The sequence below is a fragment of the Pogoniulus pusillus genome, chromosome 39 (genome assembly GCF_015220805.1).
Source record: "Pogoniulus pusillus isolate bPogPus1 chromosome 39, bPogPus1.pri, whole genome shotgun sequence".
Taxonomy (NCBI): Eukaryota; Metazoa; Chordata; class Aves; order Piciformes; family Lybiidae; genus Pogoniulus; species Pogoniulus pusillus.
In genome coordinates this window covers 4140121-4149689 of record NC_087302.1, presented here as the reverse complement: position 1 = coordinate 4149689, position 9569 = coordinate 4140121, and the positions used below count along the sequence as shown (strand labels likewise).

The 9569-nt window shown below is 48.5% G+C and overlaps 1 protein-coding gene across 1 annotated transcript in view; it reads right to left on the bottom strand.

Moving 5' to 3' along the window:
- Window positions 1–9569, bottom strand: part of MFSD4A (major facilitator superfamily domain containing 4A) — a 98962-nt gene that overhangs the window by 52803 nt on the left and 36590 nt on the right. The window lies entirely within an intron of this gene.

The window sequence follows — 9569 nt, the reverse complement described above, 5'->3', positions numbered from 1 at the left end:
TCTGCTCTTCTGCTTCCTGTGCTTTGCAAGGAGAGATGAAAAGAAAGGACTAATCCTGATCAAAGCTGGCATTCCAGGAAATGCTTGGGAAAGGGCTGTGTGCACTCAGCTTTGCCTTGAGGCTTGAGAACTTCTGCAGCAATGAAGCAGCCTGCATCTTTTCTGCTGTAAAAAACAAACATCTTTTGTCTTTTTCTGCAGGGAGAAAGGTTTTTTTCTTTCAAGAGATATTCAATGATTGTGTTACTGAGAGACAATTTAACTCTGGTGGTGTTACACCAGCACAGTCCAGCCCTCTTGGAGAAGCAGTCTTGACCAAGCTCTTCTGGATTGCTTCTCTGCCCTCCTTTCGGTGAGGAGGCAACGAGATGAGTGGTGGGATTGGTTCTTTTCAGTTCTCAGAGAGTTTGAATGCTGAAGTCCAAACATTTCTTTGTGCCAGAGACCTGTTGAACCTCACTGCAAGATGAGCAGGGTGGTGGATTTTTAACCTGTCTGTGGTTGGTGAGGTTGCTGCCTGATGCTGAAGGGTTGGACCCAACAGTGGGTGAGAACCCTGAGGTCTGAGCGTTCACCTTACCACTCTTTTCCCACAGTGGGAGGTGGAGAAGCTCCTCTTCTGCCAGCTCTTATCTGGAGTTTGGCTTTAGTTCTGTTGCTTTATTCATTTGAGGAAGCACTCAGACCCAAAAATCAGTTAGGCTCAGACCCAAAATCTGTTAGGCTGAGACCCAAGTTAGGCTCAGAGCCAAGATCAGTTAGGCTCAGTGTTTACAGCCATTTGAAGGGGGTACCACCACGTACCAACCTCACTCTACATTTGCACTTGCATTGCTTTCCTTGGTGGCCCTGTCTGCGTGGATTAACACAAGCTTAGTCCTGAGCCACTTGGAAACACTGATGATATGAAATTTATTGTTTGATTTGGTTTTTTACCACTCAGGAGGCCTTTTAGGAGGAATGAAAGAAGAGAGGCTCTGCTCTCATGGCTCCTCAGAGGCTGAATGTCTTGGGTCTGGTGGTGGTTTGTCCTTTTGCTCTGGGCAAGTGATGTCAGGCAGCAACTTCTCTTTGCTATTTGGGTACATTGAGTTGGTGGCATTAAGAGGATCTTCTCCATGAGATACCCACTAGGAAACAGCTGGAGACCATCTCTTTGGGCATCCCTACTGGCTGGCTTCAAAGCTTTAAGGAGCAGAGGAGGATTGCACCTTTCCCAGCACGAGGAGCTGGCAGCCTATGCTGTACATACTGCACCTGCCCTACGGATAAGTGGTGAACACAAAACTTTTCCAGAGTGTTCTTTCTGCCACTTCTGCAGACTCTGAATTCACTTTAAAGCATCTGACAATACCCAAGACTCCACTTAGAGCAGTGACATTGTCTTTCTACATTCTACTGGTGAAATATATAAACCACTTAGTGCGTTCCTGACGTGAACCCGAGGCAGGTGGGTGGAGTGGAGTTGCTTTTTGGGCATTTCTTTTTTTCCCTTTTCATCCCAAAAGTCCCCTGCCTGGTGGGAGGTGGGAGAAAAAGCTTCTGCCTTTTTTAGGTGGAAAGCAGGGAGTGAGCTTATGGAGTGAAACTGTCTTCCTGCAGTTAGGTCAGAGGCATGATGCTTCGTGCTTAAATTTTAGACATCAGCAGATGCAGGATAAAAATTCCTGTGCCAGCAGCTCTTAAAATGAATAATGTGCAATATTGACCTTTTCTTTTTTCTTTTTAACTATTAATTATTATTAGTGTTGAATGCAGGAAAGAAGCTGCAGATCAGAGTTGAGAGCAGGCAGCTGCAATTCCCTGGTTTGCACCACAGCTTACGAGTCTGCTCTGGAAGAGTCTATATAGCTAGGTAGAAACAGCAGCACTTTGGTTGTTTTAAGTTGGCCAATTTTATGCCCTGACTTGGCAAATTTTATGCCTTGGGCTGGCCAGTTTTATGCCTTGGGCTGGCCAATCTTCTGCCCACCACATGTGTGGAGTGTGGACTTGAAGAGTGATGTTGCAGACTAGGAGCAGAGTTGAAAGAAACAATGAATGAGCACTAAAGATTTGCAATTTAATTGCTTCCCTTTCCTCATCCCCCTATGGAGAAAAGCCAAGTTTGTTTGTGTAGAAGTTGTGTGTGTGTGTGTGTGTGTGTGTGTGTGTGTGCACACAATGCACTTAGTTCATTGTAAACTTGATCACTTTCAGCACAGGTATGCAAAGAGAAGCAAGGGCTGATACAGCTTCTCAGCCTTGCTTGGCCTGGTTTTCCTGCTCCTCTCCAAGCAGCTCCATGAGATTGCACTGCCAAGAAGGAAAGATCTCAAGCTGCAGCAGGATAGGGTTGGCTAGACATTAGGAATGTGTTTTTTTCCTTCACTGAAAGGGCAACCAAGCATTGGAACAGGCTGCCCTGGGAGGTGGTGGAGTCCCCATCCCTGGAGGTGTTTGAAGGTCGTTTAGATGCTGTGCTCAGCGATAAGGTTTGGTAGAGTAGAGTTAATGGTTGGACCTGGTGATCTTGAGAGTCTTTTCCAACCTGAATGATTCTATGGAAGGGTTGATGATCCACATTTGCCTTCAGAGAGAGATGCAGCTTGTGTGTGTGTGTGTGTGTGTGTGTTGGACAGGGTCTGGAATTCCCCAGACTTCCTGCCAGCTAGCACTGAGATGTTTGCTTCTTGAGCACCTGCCTAGGACAATAAAAGATCCTGATCTCAGGAGGCAGCTGGGAAAGCAGGGTGGGGGGAGAGGGAGAGGAGCAGCTTGCTCACTTTTTCTCCATGACAACGTTCAGGTCACTTAAGGTAATATTCCCTTGTATATATGCTGCCTCATTAAACACAGATTAGCTAACAAGTGTCTAACTGCCAGCTTGCTTGGATCACATTCCCGAGGGAGCACAGCGTCCCTGTGACTTCTTGGAGCTTGGTTCTGTGACTTGCTGACAATTCTTCAGGAGCAGTTTTTGCAGCTCATTGCAACTTGTTTTTTAATTTAGGGGAGGGAAGGTGGGTGGGTTTTGGGGGGGGGGGAGGGAGGGAGGTATGGGTGGGTGGTGGTGTTAATTTAGGCTCTCTTAATTAGCAGTCTGTACCGTGGGGTATTAGTAGCGTGTTGGTTTCAAATAGCGCAGCGTTGCAGAAGCGGCGTCGCTCCAATTCGTGTTGCCATGGTCTTGTTGAATGCTTGGTGATCTTTGCATTGGTTAATTCCTAGGTGGTGGTAGAGCTAGGCTGGATCAGCATGGTCTTGCTTCTGGAAAGCTCTTTTTTTTATTGCTGCTGTTTAGTAGTACTGCAGAGTTAGCCAGCTTGCACCGCTGCTGCTGCTGCTGCTGCTGCTGCTGCCCTGTGCTACCTCCGGTGCTTTTAAGTTGAGCTCCTGAGCTGTTGGGATGCCACTAGCAGCACTTGTTGCTGGCAGAGGCAATTCCATGGGAAGCAGAAATGTCTTCATACACCCTAGGGTTATAGAACCAAACTTGTTGTGTCTTAGCCCTGTTCCAGAGAATGTGGTCCTGCTCGTGAGGAGGATGGAGGAAAGTTGGGTTGGTTGTTTTTATCTTAACAGCAGCTCAAGGTCTAGCTCCTTGGTTCAGAAATTGATCTTCAGCAGGGCTGGCTGAAGTGTATTTGCTATGCACTGTCTTGGGCACATGCAAGCTGCTTTTTGCAATAGGGCAGGAAGTGCTAAAATCCCTTGGATCTGAGGAGTTGTTGTTTTGACTTTGAGCAGCCAAAGGCTTTGCCGTATCCACACTGCCATAGGGGTAACACAGCCTGCGCCCTGATAGGAGAGGCTTTGGCTGCTCAATGCTTTGGGTCAGGATCATTCCTCCCTCTGCTATCTTTTCAAACCTCAAGATTTCTAGCAGCTATTTTTCTTTCCTGGGTTGAAAACGTTTGCTTTAACCACGGAGGAGAGGCTGCTTTGTGTGCAGCCTTTCCCTTCCACCGCTCACCGAGGTGCAGCGAGATGCATTAAGAGCAGATTCCCTCCTGGCTTCACCTTTCATGGAAGAGCTTCTGCAGGCTGAGATGGGCTGGAAGAGCTGCTCTAGCACATGGATGCAGCTTCTCAGGTGAGCACAGGCACAGAGTTCTGATCCCCTTCTGTAGCATTTTCCTAGTGCAAGGTCAGAGCCAGTTGGCTACCCCTGGTTTATTCATCTATCTTTTAGTTACCTTTTGCTACTGTTCTATAGTATTTCTTCTGTATGTACTCATGTTTTACTACACAATTTAACCTCTTCCATTCTTGTTGGTGGTTTTTTTTTTTCCTGATGCATATTTGTTTACAAAACACATCTCAGTGTTGTATCAAGAGGTTATCTTGGTATTGTCAGCAGCAAAAATGCCAATTACATTGGTAGTAGTTAAGGAGTATTGTCAAAGCTGGGAGTTGAAGACTTGGTGTTTAAATTCTGGGCCTCCATAACAGTTTTGGTCTGCTTCTTTAGGGCACAGCCATCACCTCCTGGCTTCTGAGGTCTTGGGAATGGAGAGTTTGCTTTTGGTGTAGTAATCACAGGGTGTGGAGTATTGCAACCAGCTGGGGACCCGCAGGCTCAGATGAGCTGCAGGCCTGTTAGAGCTGCAGACCTTTTGCTTAGAAGCCATTCAGGATGCTTTAAGGAGGTTTAGGATGTGGTGCCTAAAGAGGACTCTTCATGCTTTGGTTAGGCTTTAATTAAACAGTAACTGGCAATGGCTGCTGTTGAGGCTGAACAGTCACCAGCAGATCTGTGGGCTGTGGTCATGGAGGTTCAGATGGGACATGCTGGAGCTGGGCTGTTGGAATCAGAGGCAGGTTGAAAAGAGGAGCTGCAGGGTCAGTTGTTCTGCACAGACCTTCAAGCCTGCTGCTGCAGGAAAGCTTTGTCTGGATCCACAGTCTTGGATGTGGCTTTCCACTTGGTTCCAGTGAGTTGTACTGCCTGTGGAGGAACCCTGCAAAGAGCATCCAGCAGGTCTAGGGAGGTTCTCCTTGCCCTCTTCTATGCCCTGGTGAGACCACACCTGTCCAGGTTTGGGCTCCCCAGTTGATGTGAGACAGGGTCCTGCTGGAGAGAGTTCAATTGAGAGCAACAGGGATGATTTGGGCACTTGAACATCTCTTCTGTGGAGAAAGACTGAGATCCCTGGGTCTTGAGAAGAGGAGGCTGAGAGGGGACCTTATCAATGTCTTATCAGTATCTGAGTGGTGGGTGTCAGGATGAAGGTTCCAGGCTCATTTTGGTGGTGACCAGTGATAGGACAAGTCACAGCAGGTACAAACTGGAACCCAGGAGGTTCCATCTCAACGTGAGGAGAAACTCCTTTGGTGTGAGGGTGCTGGAGCCCTGGAGCAGGCTGCCCAGAGAGGTTGTGGAGTCTCCTTCTCTGCAGAGCTTCCAAACCCAACTGGATGCGTTCCTGTGTGACTTGCCCTGGGTGATGCTGTTTTAGCAGGGGTTTGGGCTGGATGATCTCCAGGGGTCTCTTCCAACCTCTAACATTCTGTGATTCTGGACAGAGAAGAAGTTCTTGCAAACAGAACCCATTTTTTTTATTCCATAGCCTGCTTTTAGTCATCCAACCCCAAACATTCTATGACACTATTACAGGAGCTGAGGAGCCACAGTGACAGCACCACTGCCATCCTTCTGCAACCAGCAAGCCTCCTGTTGACATTCCTGACTGTCTTGGTGCCACCTGAAGCAGAAAGGTTCAGCTTTGAGTTTGGGTCTTAGTGGCTCTTGAACTGAAGGATGTTTTTCTCACCCTTGTACAAAGAGCAAACAGAATTAAGGAGGGGGAATCTTTTCACTGCAGGAGGTTGATTGCTTTTGGGGAAGATGCAGCTTGAAGGATGCAGCTTTGGCTGTTGCTATGCTTTGTGAACCCAAAAATTGTGACCTAGAGGTAAGAAAACTGGGCAGGGCCCAGAGTTACCTGTTGAATGTGCTGATGTTTTCTTCTTGGGACAGCAAGATGTCTGCTTGGTACCAATTATTCTGCTCACCAAAAGGTAAAACTGACCAGGATTTTTATTTAACTCCCTCCCAAAGAACATAGTAGAGGACTCAAGACTGTGGGAGCTGTTCCAGCCAACTGCTAAAAGCATCCTTGGAAAGCTGGAACACTCTTCACTGAGGCTGGGCTTGCTCCCTCCCTGAACAAGAGGATGACTCTGTGGTTCGTAGCCTGGCTCATAGCTCCACATCAATCCTGCTTAGCCATGCACAGAGCAGAACTCTTCAGCTGCCACTTTTCAGTGTTTGGCACACCCTGGTGAGGTTTTCTTGGTGTTTTTTGGGGTTTTGGTTTTAGTACTCAAATCAATTTCACCAAGCCCTATGAGGAGAGGCTGAGGGAGCTGAGGGTGTGCAGCCTGCAGAAGAGGAGGCTCAGGGCAGAGCTCATTGCTGTCTACAACTACCTGAAGGGAGGTTGTGGCCAGGTGGGGTTGGGCTCTGCTGCCAGGTAACCAGCAAAGAACAAGGGGACACAGCCTCAAGTTGTGCCAGGGCAGGTCTAGGCTGGATGTTGTTAGGAAGTTGTTGTCAGAGAGAGTGATTGGCACTGGAATGGGCTGCCCAGGGAGGTGGTGGAGTGGCTGTGGCTGGAGGTGTTGCAGCCAAGCCATGGTGTGGTTGGTTGGCCAGGGCTGGGTACTGGGTTGGGCTGGCTGAGCTTGGAGCTCTCTTCCATCCTGGTTGATTCTGTGATTCTGCTTAGTTGCCACAGGTTGGTTGAGGTCATTGCTTGCCATAGCTTAAAAATCTGAGTTTGGCTTTGGCAGGTTTTGTGTTCCTGGAACAGAGAAGTTTGCACTTCTTTGCTCTCAGACACTTGTGTTTCTCCGGCGGCAACAGGAGGCTTTCGTCTCACAGCAGGGCTTTTATTTTTGGCCAAGGGATGCCACAAAAATCCTTCATTTCAAAAACAGAGGTCTTCATAGAGACCCTGAGCTGTAAGCAGAGAGAGCAGAGGCTGGCAGCAGGTTGTGTGCACAGAGCCCACTTCAGTCCCCGAGCAGCACCTGCGGCAGTGCTGTACCAAGAACTGGAAGCTGTTGGGGTTTAGTTTTTCCTTTTTATTTGCTTTCTTTTTTTTTTGGGGGGGGAAGGGAGGTTGTTGTTCTATTTTTTAACTCTTTCTGAGCACAGGAAAGCTTTGAGGATGGCCTCTGCATGATTCCTAACGTGTGCTGTGTGCTAGGGTTGGGCAAGAGGGTGGGTTTGCAGTACCTGGCTTTGCTCTAAGGCTCCTTGAGACCTGTTTTGTTGGTTTTATTTTGTTTTGGCTAGCATGTCTTAAATCTCAAGGCTTTGAAACTGCTTTAGAGACTTGTGTTGATTTTATATGGATATATAGAGATAGATATTTTTGTTTGGGTGCTGTTTTCTTTTTGCTTCTGCTGTTGTTCAGTTGCACAGAGGTGTAGGTGGTAAGGATGCGCCGGTTGGAATTCTCTGGCGACAGGGTTGAGTTTATTCCTTCTGGAGTTTTGGGTTTGATCAAAAAAAAAAGAAACAAACAAAAAAAAAAAAAAAAGAAAGAAGAAAAAAAAAATCCCCAAAGTTGCATTCTAAAAGAATCTCCCTTTTTGAAAGAGAGAGGAAAAAAAAACCAGCCCTTGTTTGTATTCTGTTGCAGTGTTACCAGATGGCCTTACGTACGTCACAGCGGTTGTGATAAGTACAGTAGCACATTTAATGCTTATCTTTCCCCCGTCCTCTCTCCCCCTCTCCTCTCCACTCCTTTCTCACCCCTCCCTTCCCCTCCTCTTTCCCCCTCTCTTCGTTCCCCTCCTCTCCCCCTCTCTTCGTTCCCCTCCTCTCCCCCTCTCTTCGTTCCCCTCCTCTCCCCCTCTCTTCGTTCCCCTCCTCTCCCCCTCTCTTCGTTCCCCTCCTCTCCCCCTCTCTTCGTTCCCCTCCTCTCCCCCTCTCTTCGTGTCCCTCTTCTCCCCCTCTCTTCGTTCCCCTCCCCTTTCCCCTTCTCTTTGTTCCCCTCCCCTTTCCCCTTCTCTTTGTTCCCCTCCCCTTTCCCCTTCTCTTTGTTCCCCTCCCCTTTCCCCTTCTCTTTGTTCCCCTCCCCTTTCCCCCTCTCTTTGTTCCACTTCTCTTTCTCCCTCTCTTCATTCCCCTCCTCTCCTCCTCTCTTCGTTCCCCTCCTCTCCCCCTTTCCTCTTCCCTCCTCTCCCCTTCCCAAACCTTCTCCCTCTCCTCTGTTTGTGTAGCTAAGAAGTAGATGTCTTTTGATCACAGAGCAAAATCGAGGGGACAACTCTAGCACCACATCCACTGAGGGTGGTTGGTTGTCTCTTCTCATGTCTGTTAGGGCTGGAGTTAAAGCTGGGACTGACCTGACTCTGCCCAGGGATGGTTAACCAAGGTGGGAGAGAGACTTTGGGCAATTCTGAGCCTCTCCCAGGGAGCTGATGGCAGATTTGAATCCTCTGCCAGCAGCTTGGGAAGCAGAACAGATCTTGTTGGCTTCACTGCAGGTGCTCTGACTTAACACCAGCTGAGAATCTGCTCTTTGCAGCTTTTGATCTGTGGCTCAGAGTCAGGGGAAGGAGGTTTAAGTGAAATTTCAGAGAGCCTGAGCAACCTGTAATGTGTGACTCTTGGTGTTGGCTTTACTTTAAGTGCACATCTGTTTTGGAAAGCAACCTTCTGATGCCTTTTAGGGTTTGCTTCTCAACTGTTCACTTAACCTGGGCCCTTTGGTGCCTGGAGTGGGGCTGGTGCTACACCAGCTCTGCTTGGGGCAGCTTGGGCAGGCACCCATTTCTGTTAACTTGGAGCTCTGGAGTGAAGCCATTTGACTTCTCTTGTAGTGGGTTAAAAACTCCTCTGTGCTACATTGTGTGGCCCTGCTCTGGCAGGGGGGTTGGACACGATGATCTCCTTGGATCCCTTCCAACCCCTAACAGCCTGTGAGCCAGTGGGTGGAAAGGCTCCACCAGTGGATGCAAAGGCTCCATCAGTGGATGCAAAGGCTCCATCAGTGGGTGGAAAGGCTCCACCAGTGGTGAAAGGCTCCACCAGTGGATGCAAAGGCTCCATCAGTGGGTGGAAAGGCTCCACCAGTGGTGAAAGGCTCCACCAATGGATGCAAAGGCTCCATCAGTGGGTGGAAGGGCTCCACCAGTGGTGAAAGGCTCCACCAGTGGATGCAAAGGCTCCATCAGTGGGTGGACGGGCTCCATCAGTGGTTGGAAGGGCTCCACCAGTGGTGAAAGGCTCCACCAGTGGATGCAAAGGCTCCACCAGTGGTTGGAAGGGCTCCATCAGTGGTGAAAGGCTCCACCAGTGGATGAATATGGCTCCACCAGAGGTTGAAAGCTGCACTGAAGGCAGCAGAGATGATGCTTTCAGTTGCTCTTTCCAGAACAGAACTGCATTTAAAATACCTTCTCTCTATGTTTAAATACTACCAAGATGAGACAAAACAATTTATGTCCTAGTGAATGTCTTAACTTCCTCCTCTGGAGACTTCTTTTGTTTCTCTCTCTCTCCATGGCCTTTTGGAGACACAGCTGTAATCTTAGAGGGCTCTGATGCTCTTGTTACAGTTGAGTCAAGT